The sequence below is a fragment of the Aedes aegypti genome, chromosome 3 (genome assembly GCF_002204515.2).
Source record: "Aedes aegypti strain LVP_AGWG chromosome 3, AaegL5.0 Primary Assembly, whole genome shotgun sequence".
Lineage (NCBI taxonomy): Eukaryota > Metazoa > Arthropoda > Insecta > Diptera > Culicidae > Aedes > Aedes aegypti.
This window is the reverse complement of record NC_035109.1, coordinates 140,399,516-140,415,279: the sequence shown is the minus strand read 5'-3', so window position 1 is coordinate 140,415,279 and position 15,764 is coordinate 140,399,516. Positions and strand designations below refer to the sequence as shown.

General features: G+C 36.2%; 1 protein-coding gene across 24 annotated transcripts in view; it reads right to left on the bottom strand.

Annotated features, from left to right (window-relative positions):
• Positions 1-15,764, bottom strand: part of LOC5567588 (CDC42 small effector protein homolog) — a 139,186-nt gene that overhangs the window by 27,194 nt on the left and 96,228 nt on the right. For 7 of the 24 annotated variants that reach the window (XR_002501319.1, XR_002501320.1, XR_002501321.1 and 4 more), the window contains one exon: positions 12,811-12,865. The exons of 15 other annotated variants lie outside the window; for them this stretch is intronic. The gene's annotated coding sequence lies outside the window, so the exon portion shown is untranslated. Of the gene's footprint in view, positions 1-2,843; positions 2,941-12,810; positions 12,866-15,764 lie in introns of those variants that run through there. 2 more of the 24 variants (XR_002501328.1, XR_002501329.1) reach the window with 2 other exon arrangements.

The following is a 15,764-nucleotide window of genomic DNA, read 5'->3' as shown; positions in this document are numbered from 1 at the left end:
CAAAATTCGCCTTGTATAAAACATTTATTCTTCCGGTGGCTCTCTACGGGCACGAAGCGTGGACGTTGAAAGAGTCGGACCGGAAAGCTTCGGTGTTTTCGAGCGTAAAGTGCTGCGGACAATACTCGGTGGGAAACTCGAAAATGATGTGTGGCGCAGACGCATGAATCACGAGTTGTATCAAGTATACAAAGATGCGAATATTATCAAGCGTGTAAAATACGGCAGACTTCAGTAAGCTGGTCACTTAGTGCAAATGTCGGAAGAAAGATTTGCTAAAATAATATTCAGCACGGAACCAGGTAGAGGTCGGTGGCTTCGGGGAAGACCACGAATGCACTGATTCATAGTAATTCGAAAAAAGTAAACTTCATGAAATCAGAATAGAAGAATTTGAGCTTGAGCTTGGTTTGCCGCTCGTGATTGCTACTCCAGTATCGCCAGATCAGCTGAACTTGCACAAGAAACCAACCAAATACTTGGGACTAACAGACGCCCTTAGTGTTTAAGTGCTGGAGATCTTCTAGTTTTAGGCAACAATGGCGCCTGCAGCGTCAAAATACATGAGGGGAAGGGGGAGAAATTGATATCGCATTCTAAAACTAGTCCACTGTGGACCGCATATACCCCTGCATCAACGCCAGTTCATGCAGGAATGTATGGATATTGGGGGTAAGGCCATTTTGTGGCAAAGAAGCGTGATATGTTTAGCAGACTACTTTTATATCAGGCATAGGGGGCCTTCCTTAGTCGAGTGATTAGAGTCCGCGGCTACAAAGCAAAGCCATGCTGAAGGTGTCTGGGTTCGATTCCCGGCCGATCCAGGATCTTTTCGTAATGGAAATTTCCTTGACTTCCCTGGGCATAGAGTATCATCGTGCCTGCCACACGGTATACGAATACGAAAACGGTAACTTTGGTATAGAAAGCTCTCAGTTAATAACTGTGGAATCGCTCATAAGAACACTAAGCTGAGAAGCAGGCTCTATCCCAGAGAGGAAGTTAATGACAATAAGAAGAAGAGGGAAAGGCGTGTCATGATGATAGATAAGTAGGCAATTGATAACGTTACAAAAAAGGTCATTAAGATTTCCCTGTTTGTCACATTTTTTGTATGGAGCCTCCAAAAATTTTGCATGGATCTTTAGGTTTCTCTGAACCCTCTTCATCCTTCAAAAAGGTGACGTAATTTATGTACGTTCCCTTAGGTGTAAATTTCGTTCATCCTATATTATGACTATGTGTCTTTTTAAACTCGGCCACAACATGTTTTGTTATCCAATCCAAAGTAGTGATAAGGATAAAAACACTAAGTAAGGAAACCGTTAGATACTGTAGGTATAAAAAACACGGTCTGAGACAATAAATCAGAAAAATTATTACAGCTCCACGTTATCACCAAGTAAAAGCAATCTCGCAGTATGGGGTGAAGACTTTTTTACGATCTATTACTCGTCAGACCTGTAGGTTGGGAAACTGAAGCTGTTGAATGACAAACAGCGAAATGTCCCGTTTCGCCCGCGCAGCTTTGTTGACTGATTGCGCAGTCGTGTCGTCGGTGGGCAAACCAACCAGATAAGATCTACTTTTCCCTAGCACAACTCTCATGGACCCGCTTCCAGACCTGTCGGATTTTTTCTTCTGCTGTTTCACCGGTTTCGTGTGGCACCTTGATGAGTACTTCGCGCAAATTGCAACCGACCCACAAATTCAATGGGTTGCGAATGGCAACATCTTGCTTGCAGCAACAACTTTCCTCCACTCCTCGGTCGATTTAAATAATCGGCTTGGAAGACACCGAGTCCGGAGTTCATAACACCTTTCGTTTTAATGTACCGTATAATGGTTCTCTGCTATGTTTATTTTAATTCAAACAAAATTCACTCTTCCTTTCTAATAGTTTTGGTTTGTTTATTTGGAGTGCTCAGGGATGCCTCTTTCGGTTTCATTGCTCTGTCAATTGATTTTCTTTGCTTTGAGCTGGAAGAGGAGTGTATCGCAAAGTAGTCGCAAACATTCAAAACGGTATAGCTTAGAGCACAACTGATTTTTTTCAATCAATTTTTAATTGTATCATTAATTTTTGAAGGAATCATAAAATTTTGAAAAATATTCAGTCTTAATATAAGTACAGTGCCCGTTCAATTTTGGCAACATGCCAACAAATTTCATGTTACCAAAATCTAACGGTTGTTTCGACTAAAAACTTTTATCATCAAAATAATGAACAAAATTAAAATTTAGTTTATTTTGAATATGGCAATTCAAGTATTTTCAAGGGAAAAATGGTTTTGTACTTCTGATTGATAAAGCAGCCTTTATAATCATGGCTGTGACAAAGTGACCGATAATAACTGTTTGAAAATTACAACTGATAAGCAAAATTATGATCACTCGACACGCAGAACAGCTAAATCAATAAGGACAAAAACGACTGGCCAGTTTACCTTGAAAAAGGCCACATAATATAACCGCCACATCACACCACACAAAGATCAAGTTTTTTTTTCAAAAAGCTGTCAAAACCCCAATTAAAATAATCATATAAAATATATATCCTTGAAAATATTTCAACACAACAATAATTCAAAATGCATCAAAAGTATTCCGATTGATAGTATTGCTTATGAGCTCAACCCTTTGTTTGTAAGATAGTTTTAAATGTTTGCGACTACTTTTCGACACACTCCTTACGTCTGGTGAGAAGAGCTTTTTTCTTTTTCTACAGATCATCGCGACCGATTGCACTCTACGGTAGCAATAACACAGTTTCCGAAATGCGCGTCTGGTCTGTTTGGGAAACCAGTTTTTGGGTTGCATAATTTATTTTCGTTGTTACTCACCTACCTTCTGTGTATATGCTACTTTTGAAGACCTCTTCTCCTAGCTGAAGTGTCCCAACAACTGACGCTTGCGTCCACGCGTCGAACTTGGATGAACGTTAGCGACAAAGCACCAAAAGGGGAGAGAGGGCGCTCAGTGGGCTAAAGCTGGCCAAAATAAATATAAATGAAGTTTACAAATTATTCCCCATTCCCCCTTTTTGGGTATCTTTAGTATTGAATAGTAGTTTTCCAAAGTTTCAGTCTATTGGTGTATATTTAGATTTGTTTCATCATTTGAAACGGAGAGATATCAGCCAACCCTTCTAAAATTTTCAAAATTCGAGAAACACCACAGCAACAAATATAACTCAACCAAACTAGTCTCTTTCGAAAGAATAGGCCTTATTCTTTGTTTTTGAGATGTTTTGAATCGTATTTGATGTTTACTATTTGAGAATGTCAACAAGTGTTACACAGTATACATGGAACTTCTTTAAATTTGTTGCAATTTTTCAATGCTTATGTAAGACATCTAGGTAACGTTTTGAAATGATGGTTTACATTTCAATGTGAATTAGACCGTTTTTAAATATCACACTTTATGTCATCATCAAATGCCAAACTAATTTAGAAACTAAAAAAAAACATTCTGTTCTGAATTGATATGCAAAGAATTACATTTATAAAACAAATTATGTTGAAACGATTTTAGCAAAATAAATACAATAAAATCTGAATAGTTTTTAGCTTTTCCCGACAAAATTTTGCAAGTGCTCTCCAAAGATGTTCAGATTATGGTTCTAATAGCGTACCGATTTAAAATTTAGTCGATTCAATGCTGAGAAAATTAACTATGTTTTTACAGTGTAATTTTTGAAAAATGTCACAACTTCAAGTAAAAAAATAGTAAACAAATCTTAACAAAATTTGAACTTTTGGCCAACATTTGCATAAAATGCGGCCACTGTGCGGCGTGTGGTTTTATGGGTGCACACATGATTCAAGGAGCCCACGGCTCTTTCGCTGGTGCTCTTATAACCTACTTGCAGAGAACTGACTCATATCAAGTTAACCCGCGTCTGCAGACGGATAACGTGGCGGTGAGAAAGCTTTGATAATATTTTATGATGTCCAACAAAGGTGATGCAGATTATGATGACGATGAGAAACAGGGGTTCATTTTGTATTTTGTGAAGATGACTGTTTCCTTCTACATTGTAAGGGCTAAGGTGAAAGCACTTATTTTTCGACCTGGTACTAATTTTCGATGCGATTTTGCTCTACTTTGTATGAAAATTTGAAAATTGAGACCGATTTTATGTAGGTCGAAAATGTGTGCTATTTGCCTACTAGGGTCCAATGCAAGATATTAAGATATTTAAAATACAGTCGAGATGTGGAGATCTCGATGTTCTACATCTCGGTATCTCTCCCTATGTCGTTGATTGCTTCGGTCCCTTCATTCTGCATACGATTTCTCTTCCCATATCTCGATATCCTCCTTATCTCGATTTCTCCATATCTCGATGTGTCCCTTTTGATTTTTGTTCCTAATTTTCTCTCTATATGTCGATATGAATATTATCAAATGTTACTAGACCAGATTTAAGCGATTCGGAACAATTTGTAACTCGAAATTAAGTTTGTTTGTTTATTATTATCCTAGTAACAGAGTGATTTTCAATCTAGTGTTCATTAAATTAATGTCCTTTGTCTCGATCTCTCCCTATCTCGATGGTCCTTGGTACCTTGGTCCAATGGACCAGTTCACTATTTGACGTTTGAGCGGTGCCGTGTTGTTTATGTGGCCATGGTAACGAATGAATATGTCACCACTCAAACGTCGAATTAGTGAAATCGTGCATTGGTCCATATTACTAAAGTTGGGAAAAGTTCTGAGATTCACATTGCAATAGCCATGCAAATCAAGTCACAGTCAGCAAAGCCAATGAAATTCACGCCTATTGGTACTGTTGGCAAATTGCCTCGAAAGTAGCAAAATACCCGTTGCTAATATTGCTAAAAATTACAATAGAAAAACGTTCTACAGTCGAAGCTCGTTATAACGACAACTTTTATAGCGACAAAAGCTCTCTATCGCGACATTTTTTGGTCCCTTGAAAAATATTTCAATATTATAACTATTCTCTATAACGACTTTTCTATACTACGACGGTCCCTTGCGATGTCGTTATAACAAGCTTCGACTATACTTTGCTGCATCAATATCCGGACGCTTAAGCAGGGATCAATGTTCAAATTCAGTTTAAAGTGGATTTTCTCTACTTTTTGAAAATCTTGTGTGATGCAACATATAGGTTCATATCTTATCTAAGTAATGGTTACGAGTTTTTAACTAAAAATCTAGTTTTTACCATTTAAATATTCATATTAATAATCCTTGTCTTGTCTTTAAATCCGGACACTTAGAACTAGCCTGGACCTAAAATCCGGACGCTAATGAATCAAAATCCGGACAACTTAATTACTGCATAAAATATTTGTGTAAAATAAGTAAAAGCGTATCTCAGGCCTATTAAATTCAACATTGATATGATTTTGATTCACTCATTTACACTACGTTGCTCCAAAGTATATGAAATGTAAGTTGAATACTGTTTTCATTACCTCAATTGAATCCAAAGATATCCGGTTGATAAACGGAGTGAGTGATTACATAGCACTTTTACTGGGTTTGCTTCAAGTTTTCTCTGCATGTAACATTCAAAATTTTCGTTCAAATATATCAAATTCAGGAATATTTTATAAAGTCCGGATTCCGAGCCACTCGTCTTCAATCCCGGACAGTCTCTTGCAACACTTAAAAATAAACATTTTAACCATATTTCACAGTTTTCATGACACTGTTTTGCCAATTTGCATTTTGTTTTTATTTTTATAGATTATTTATCAATGTTAATTAGATCACAAATTTCAGTAAAATGATTCTTCTTCTTCTTTCTGGCGTTACGTCCCCACTGGGACAAAGCCTGCTTCTCAGCTTAGTGTTCTTAAGAGCAATTCCACAGTTATTAACTGAGAGCTTACTATGCCAATGACCATTTTTTGCATGCGTATATCGTGTGGCAGGTACGAAGATACTCTATGCCCAGGGAAGTCGAGAAAATTTCCAACCCGAAAAGATCCTCGACCGGTGGGATTTGAACCCACGACCCTCAGCTTGGTCTTGCTGAATAGCTGCGCGTTTACCGCTACGGCTATCTGGGCCCCTTTCAGTAAAATGATAAGAAATGCTAAAAGTTATGTACAATATTAAACATATTAACATATAATTTTACCTTTATTCAATCAGTATTATCAGAGTGTCCGGATATTTGTACCGTCCGGATATTGATTCATCACGGTGTTTCCCGCGTTTACAATCTGCGATGACACTACAGATTTAGAAAATTCATGTACCCAACAAAAACTACTTCTCGAAGACTTATTCAAACAGACTCAAGTCAGAAAAGTTAACAAACTTACTTTACTTACTTACTTAATCAACTCGATTTTTCACTTTTCGAACGTTTAATTTCCGGATTTACAAAACGACGAAAGTAAGATTCTCCACTTTCGCAACCTAACCGCTACTTTCGCCGCTCCGTTGTATGGAGAGACAAAATGACTAAACCACGAATCAAAACAAAACACTACTTGAGTCGATTTAACTGGTACAAAAACGTCGTAAGTAACTGATTGAAACGGCTTATCATTTTGTCATACAATTTTTGTGGGAAATGATAGGAACTACCTAGTGTTTTAAGCGATGTACACGGTAAAAAATGTTAAAAAAGGGATTCATTTTAAAACAATTTTAGAAGAAAGGTTGTGATTCTTCTTAATGAGCTTTCTCAATACCTTATGAAAAATACTTACGTCGATTTGAAAAGTAATCGAGACTTGATGAGATTTCCGCTTTTAAACTACTGTAGTCAGGAAAGCCACGTGAGTTTCGCGAAATTCAAGCCTACTACCATTACCATTTCCAGCCCTGCATATTGCACGTTGCTGGACAAACTTTAAAAAAGGACCCAAGAGGTCCTGAGCCTTTTTTCAGAAACGTTGTTGTTAAGTCATTTTAAGCCCACCCACGCAAACTAACACCACTATCAGGAAGAATGGCCAAATGATGTACCTTTTCATGTTTATATAACTTTTGAATTTAGGAATATAATAAGTTTTAATCTTATGATTTCAATATTTGCAATACTTTCATTCATTTTATTGAGAGTTATGACTCCTCTTATGCATACTCGTAACTTATTAGGTCGGTTTCAATGGTCACGGTTTGGGGTAACGCGCCCTATCTAGTGAACTGGGAGTCATGAAATCGATTCTCACCGAGAAAACGTGTAACTTTTTCGCAGAATTTCACATCAATTTGTCCAATTGGCAAGTACATGTAATGGTTAGTTTTACGGTACTTTTCATTTCGGTATCATTCTCGGCTGTGCCACTAGAGCATGCTTGTTCGTTGTCTAGTGTTAAGGTACAGTCTATGCAGCTAAATGGCTGAAGACGGTGTCCGTGTCTTTCTGCCGAAATTTTCTCAGGAATTTCTCCAAGCACTCTTACAGATTTATCTAATTGCTCTTATGAGCACTTCCACAGTCACTAACTGAGAGCTTCTTTGCCTAAGTTGCCATTTTCGCATTCGTATATCGTGCGGCAGGTTCGATGGTACTCTATGCCCAGGGAAGAACAGGAAATTTCCATTACGAAAAAATCCTGGACCGACCAAGAATCGATGGATTTGCTTTGTAGCCGCGGACTCTAACCACACGGCTAAGGAAGGCCCCCTACACTCTTCATAGATTCTCTTGAATTTCTAGAGAAATTCTTTGACGAAATTTAACTGGAATTCCGGAAAGAATATTGGATAAAATCTTTGGAGAAATCCAGAAGAAATCCAGAAAAAATCCATTGCGAAACGCTGATGAAAACTGTTCTCTGGAGGAATAATTAAAGGAATTTTCTGGAGAAATTTCAGAGTGTTTATTGTAGGAATTCCAGGCAAAATTACTGGTAAAACTCTGGGAGAAATCCCATAGGCAATTCTCGAAGGAATCACTGAAAAAAAATGAATTTCTTTCTTGGTAAAATCCTTGAAAGGAGTACTGGAATGTATGTAGAAGTTTTCTAAAATATCACTTCTTCCTTGTTTAGATTATCTTGAAAAAATTCTATGAGAAATACATTGAATAATTTATGAAGAAACTCCTGAGGGAACCCAAGTAACCAAAAAGCACTTTAACTCGCTCTCCGTGCTAATATAGTGCTATTACAAAACTAACATGACGTATATTAGCCCTATAAGACCAAAAAGGCGAATAAACGGTCTAGTGGTGACTTGGGAATTCCTGGAAAAGTTCTAATTCCAAATAATTCTCGGAGGAGTCTCTGGAGCAATACTTGAATAATTTTTTGGAAAATATCAGGGTGAAATCTATAGAATTTGTGGAAAATATTTGAATCATTTCTTGGTGAAATCTTTCAAGAAATCGTTCAAGGAAACATTGAAGTACCTAAAGAAAATTTAAAAAATATCGCTGAGTTTTTCCTGGAAATATGTTCTTTGAGAAATTCCGGAAGAAAATATTTGGAAAAATTTCTGAATGAAGCGATGGACAAATTCCTTAAAAAATCTTCGCATGAGGAATCGAACTCTGTAGGAAATGCATGTTGAGTTTTCGGAGAGATCCTTTGAGGAATCTATAGAGAAATTTCTGGAAAATGTTTGAACTATGTCTAGGTGAAATCTTTGAATGAATTACTGAAATCCTTGAAAGAGTTTTTGAAAAAAATCTCCGAATAATTTCGTGGTGGAATTTTCAAACACAAATTCGTTGAGAAATAGCCGTAAAAAAATCCTTGAAGGAGTTTCTGAAAAAAATGGGGCATTATTTGGAGAAACCGCAGGAGGAATCCCTGGTGGAATCCTGAATGAGTCCCTCTGAGAATTCTCGTAAGAATTTCTCGAGGAATCTGTAGAAGAATTTTTAGAGGAGTCTCTGGAGGAGTCATTGGAAGATTTTTCGAAAAATATCTGGCATATTTCTTGGTTAAATTTTTAAAGAAATCATTGAAGGAGTTACTGCATTCTCTGGACGAGATTTGAAAAAAAAACTCTGAACTATTGCCTGCATAATGTCTCTTGAGAAATTTCCTGGCAAAACCTTTTTTGTATGATGTGGTTTATATTTACTCTTCCCAGTTATTGTTGATATGGTAGAAAAACATTTCCTTCGCCAAATGAATTTTCATCTAGAAAATGCAAAATGTTCAACTTTGTAAGTTGAATTCATGAATGCACATCAGAATACGAACTCATTACACGTGCTGCGCAGTGCATAGCCCTTCGTCTCTATCAAAAAACTTGATTTCGAAGTACGATCAAAGCAAGCGAAGAAAAACATTGCATCTGTATCGGTCCATGATTGGCAATATTTCGCGAGTTGTAACAAGCTTGATAAATAGCAGCAGCGAAGGAGAACACCAAAGAGAGAGAACGATGATAAAACCCATTTTTCTCGCTCTAGGACGAAGCCTGCCCTGCGTGTCATCTGTAGTCGATTACAAAAAAGTTTGGATATATTTTTCTTCATACTTGCAAAAATGGAAGATTTCTCCTAATGCTTCCAAAACTCAACTAATAATATTCCCACATAAACCAAAAGCTCTTTATTTGAAACCTTCAAGCAGACATGTTGTCACGATGAGAGGGGTTCCAATAAATTGGCCAGATGAAGTTAAGTATCTAGGGCTCATGCTAGATAAGAATTTAACTTTCAAAATCACATTGAGGGCATTCAAGCCAAATGTAACAAATATGTAAAATGTCTCTATCCCCTTATTAATAGAAAATCAAAACTTTGTCTTAAGAACAAGCTTTTGATATCCAAACAAATTTTCAGGCCAGCCATGTTGTATGCTGTACCAATATGGACTAGCTGTTGTAATACCAGGGAAAAGCTCTGCAGAGAATTCAAAATAAAATTTTGAAAATGAGAATCAGCCTTCCTCCCTGGTATAGTACCAATGAGTTACATAGAATATCCAATGTTGTAACATTGGGACAAATGTCAAATAAAATAATTAATAATTTCAGGCAATAATCGTTGCAATCTTCTATTGCCACGATTAATGCGTTATATGTTTAGGATAAATTAGGTTAAGTAAATTAAAAACGTTATTTTTTTCTCTTAAAAGTAGGTGAAATCAACTCACCTGTAAAAAAATCTGAACTGCTACGGTAAATGAAATGTAACATGTTGTTAACAAAATGTTAATAAAATCTCAGATTTGTTTTACCAAATTAGGATGATAGTGTTGTCTAATATACAGATAAAATTATTTAAATTTCAATGTAGTGTAAACAGAAGAATTTAGTAAAAGTCAATTGAATTCATCTATTGTTACAGCATCACGTTTAATTTTCAACTAAAGATGCTTGAATGTTACATGATCGTGTAAATTTAAAGTGCATTCGATTGAAAAATAAGCGATTTGTCGTTGACATGTCAGTTTATTTTGATGCTCCAAATATGTGCATGAAAATAAACTAAAATTTACAACATATTTTTAGCTGTGTAACACAGAACACCTAGATATAAGAAATGGATGTAATGTTTGGAATGATACTAATAAAAAAATAAATAAAAAAAAAGAATGATTTCTCGCTCATTTACCATTGGGGGTAGGTGTTTTACTCTATTGGCATGATAAACAATCCCCGAACATCTGATAGCATTAGTGTCCCCCAGGTATGGAGCTTGTTTAGATGGGTTATATCATGCACTGTTATCCCCCCATTATAATCAGAGCTGTAGCAGTAGACGATAAACAGACTCTCATGATGTGTAGTGGAATATGATTGTTGCAGAGAGCGACAAGTGAGAGATTCTCTCAATTTTATCAGTATTCAACCCCTGAATATCAGTTTACAATCAAGCTCTCTCATAACAAGCGTCAGCAATTTATTTTTTCCTGGTTCCTGGTACAGAGATTCCGTAAACGGGATAACGGATGCAATAGTGCAATAGTGCAACAACGATGGACATAACATCCATGCAGTATTATGACAAAATAGTGTCCGACTATGACTGTCATAATGTGACTAGACATAGTCAAGAAAGATTCACCCCCGCACCAAATGTACGATGTACAAAACGCTCATAAGACCGGTAGTCCTCTATGGGCATGAGGCGTGGACTATGCTCGAGGAGGACTTGCAAGCTCTTGGGGTTTTCGAACGCCGAGTGCTAAGGACGATCTTCGGCGGCGTACAGGAGAAAGGCGTGTGGCGGCGAAGGATGAACCACGAGCTCGCTCAACTCTACGGCGAACCCAGTATCGTGAAGGTAGCTAAAGCTGGAAGGATACGATGGGCAGGGCATGTTGCAAGAATGCGGGACAACAACCCTGTAAAGATGGTGTTCGCTACGAATCCAGTCGGAACAAGAAGGCGTGGGGCGCAGCGAGCTAGGTGGATTGACCAGGTGTACCAGGACCTGGGGAGCGTGGGTCACAGTCGAGGATGGAGAGAAGCGGCCATGAACCGAGTGAATTGGCGACATATTGTTGGCGAGGCTTTATCAAGATAATTGATGTAAAGCCAAATAATTAAGTAAGTAACCAGGAAAAGTCGTTGAAAGAATCTCGGGAGAAAATACTGAAGAAATCCCAGGAGGAATAACTAAAATCCTGGACTAATTACTGAAGAAATTTTTTGAAAATTTTCTGAGAAATCCCTGGAGCTATAGCTGGACAAATCCCTGTTAGAATTCCTGGAAGGATCATTGAAGGAACTCTTAAAGGAATATCAGGAGGAAGTTTCGGAGGAATTACTTGCTATGCCTTGCTCTAGAGGAATCCCTGGACGAATTATTGAATGAATTCCTAGAGCAATCTCTGGCAGAATATCTACAGCCATTGCTCGAATAATGTGGAGAAATCTATTGAAATATTACTATACGAAAAGGTAGCTGAAGAAACTCCAGAATCCTGAAGCTAATGGCCAAATCCCAAGAAGAAATCCATGGAGAAAATTCTGTATGATTTTGGGAGAAATAGCTAGACGAATTTTTGGCAGAATCAATGCAAGAAATCCTGAAAAAGCGTATGAAAGTGTCTATGGAAGAATTTCTGAAGAAACCCAAAATGAAAGTATTCTTCGAGGAATCCATGGAACAACAGCTAGAGCTAATTTTTGAAAGAATCAATGGAAGAATTTTTGAAGGATTCCCTGAAAGAATAACTAGAAATCTTTTTGAGATTTTGTACAGGCTTTTTAGGAAGGACTTTAGGCGGAATACCTGGAAGTAGTTCTGGCGTAATTTCTGTAGGATTAAATGGTCGAATTTCTAAAGGAATATTTAACGGAACTGGTGAAATTTCTTTGAGGATCTTTGTAGGGATTTCTGGTGGAATTGCCGATGAAATCTATGATGGAGTTCTGGAAGAATTACTGGTGGTATCCTGGAGGCATTTTCGGTGCAATTCCTGGTTCAATTGCTAGTGTGATCAGTAGTGGAATTCCTGGTCGAATCCCTTGTAAATTCTCTGAAGGAATTCCTATGTGAATTGCATGAAGAAGAGCCATGTAAGAGCGTATGGTGTGACCTAGTTACTTCTGAAAAAGGTTGTTATAGGTGTGTTCAGAATTACCAAACTTACAGCAATTCCATTCTAAGGTTTATTATAAAGAATCAAAAATCAGGGTTAGTAACAAAACATTAAAATCAGAAATGGCGAGTGTTCCAAAGTCACTGACGATTTGTGACCCTTAATGCAAAATTCATATAGCTTTTTTGATGTAAAGAAAGGTTAAATTGAAATAACATCGTCTAGTTATTTCGTCGTCGAATTAGTTAGTGAAGTTTACACGCTTCGTTCATAGACATTTTGCAATGGCATTCTTAATACTTTATATAATTAACTAAATAATCCGAACCAGCTCACTAGATCAACAAACAGAACTTACCGGATACTTTTTTGACGCACAGCAGACGATAATCCGATTTCGTCTCTGACTCCTCCTGAAATGGAAAAGAAACAAAATACAAATCGCATAAGTATCTACATTAGGGTGCCAATGGAATGTATGGGAAAAATTTTGCCATCGAATTTCAAAAAAAGGTAGGGCTCAAAAGTTTTGTCTCCTCGAAAAAAGTCCCCATGCAAAATTTGAGCTCAATCGGACTTTATTAAGTGGACCCCCAAAGCGGTCAAAGTTTGGCTTTTTTGACCCATGAAAAATCTCCAAAGGGAAATCGAAATTTTTTTTTTGATGCCAGATGTCTTAGAAATGCATGAAACGTCGAGATCTGGTGTTATTTGGAAAAATTTTTTTTTTGAAAAAATCGACCTTTTGGGACTTAGTAAATTTTTGAGTTGGGGGAGAGAATTGAATTTGAAATGAACGATTTGAATTCAATTGCTAAGAAATTCAAGGCAATAGTATTGAAACATATCCTATATGATTGTTGGCCACTGAAAGCATATGATATGTGATATTTCATTAGGGTGGTTCATTTACTTTCCATTAGGGTGGTCCTTTTTGTTAAAAAATAAAAAAAAAATAAAAAATAGAATTTTAATTGAATATTGAAGACAATAGTATTGGAACATCTCTCACATTATCGTCAGCCATTTTCTACATTTAATATGTGGTATTTTATTAGGGTGGTTCACTTATTTTCCATTACGGTGGGCCTTTCTGTCGAAAAATCATAATTTGAATGGGATATTAAAAACAATAGTATTTTATCACCTCTTTCATCATCGTAGGCCATTTCCTTCATTAGATTCGTGATATTTCATTGGGAAGGCTCACTTATATTCAATTACGGTGATTCTTTAAAAAAATTGAGTATTTGAATGGAATAGTAAATACAAGAGTAATTAAACATCTCCTATGTCATCGTAGGCCACTGTTAATGTATAATATGTGATATTTCATTGGGGCTATTGTCCTCAGTTTTGCATAAGGGTGATCATTTAATTTGTAAAATATTCTCAATAGATCTAACAAATCAACTTTGTTTGTATAGTTTTGAATCATGATTCTTCATTGGCATGCAACTCTTCGTTAATCTATTTTCATTAAGGGTTTCTTTTGAATAGTTAAAATAAAACGTTCCAATCATCAGTGAATTCAGTGAAGCACAATTCTAACTGCCATAATCAAAATACAGATAAAAAAGGAATGAAATAATTTTTGACATATACAAATTATGACAATAGCTTGATGAGCGACGATGAAGGGCAACAAAAGTGTTTAGTTTATATTTTCAAAAGAGATTCTCAGCCTTGGGCTCCTTCATTCCCGAAACAAAAGTACGTTGCCTTCTGCTTGCTATAGTACACGCGATTCGGTTGTGACAACGTAGGTAATTCAAGTTTTGACAATCAGTTCTCGTTTATTCTTCAAAGATGTAACAAAGTTCCTTCAAGAAATTTCGTCGGAATTTCATATGGATTTTTTCGTTGGAGTTTTCAACGGAATTTTCTTTGGAGTTTCCTTTTGGATTTTAATCGGAATTTCCTTCGAAATTCCTTTTAAAAATTTTTATTTGACTTTTCTACGAAATTTCCTTTTTTTTCTACGGAATTTTTATCAAAATCGGAAATTTATCCTGAATTTGCTTCGGAATATCCTGTGGAATTTATCTATCTTTAGAAGTGCCCTTTTGAATTTTCTGTGGTATTTCCTTCGAAATTTCCTATGAAGTGTCCTCCGGAATTTCATTCTGAACTTTTCATTGGAATTTTCTTCGAAATTTACTTCGGAGTTTCTTTTTGAGTTTCCTTCGAAATTTGCTTTGGAGTTTCCTTCCGAATTTCTTCTAGAGTTTGTTTCGGAATTTCCTGTGTTATTATCTTTGGAGCTTCCTTCAGAATTGTATTCGAAATATTATTTGGAATTTCTTTCGAAGCATTGGAATTTACTTTGGAAATTCCTTCGAAATTTTCTTTGGAGCTTTCTTCGGAATTTCATTTGGGATTTCTTTTGGACCTTTGAAATTTACTGCGGAATATTCTTAGAAATTTCCTTTACAATTTTCTTTGGAATTTCCACAGAGTTTTCTTGAGAATTTCCTTACAAATTTGCTTTGGATATTCCATAGAAAATTCCTTAGAAATTTTCTACGAAATTTCCATTAACTTCCTTTTTCCATTGCAATTTGCTTCGGGATTTGCTTTGGAATTTTCTTTGGAATTTCCTTAGAAATTCCCTTTTGAATATGCTTTGGATATTTTTCAGAATTGTCGTCGGAATGTCCTTTGGAATGGCTTCAGAATTTCTTTTGCAATTTTATTCATTTTTTTTTTAATTTTTTTTTCGGGATTTCCCTTGTATTTTCGAAAGATTCCATCGAAGTTTCCTTTGGAATTTCTTTTGGAGCTGTGATCTTTTCTTCGAAATTTCCTTAGAAATTCCTTTTTGAATTTCATTCGGAATTTGCTTTGAATTTTTTTATGGAATTTCCTATGGAGTTTTCAGAAATTCCTTTGGAATTTTCCACGGATTTTTCTTCGGAATTTCCTTGGGTTTTTTTCGGAATTTCCTTTGGAATTTTCTACGCAATTTTCGTCAGAATTTCTTCTGAAATTTGCTTCGGAAATTCCGTTGGATTTTTTTTAGTTTCCTTCGGAATTAACTTTGGAATTTCCGTCGAAATTCCCTTAGGAGTATCCTTTAAAATTCTTTTGCAGTTTTCTTTGGGGCTACTTATCAAATTTTCTTCAGAATTTTCTTAGGAATTCCTTTATTACTTCCTTCAAAATTCTCTTTGAAATTTCTTTCGGAATTTCGTTTGAAGTTTACTTCCAAATTTGTTATAGAGTTTCCTCGGAATTTCCTTTGGAATAACCTTTGGAATTTCCTATGGAGATTTCGAAATTTTATTTAGAAGTATTGATTGGAATTTTTTC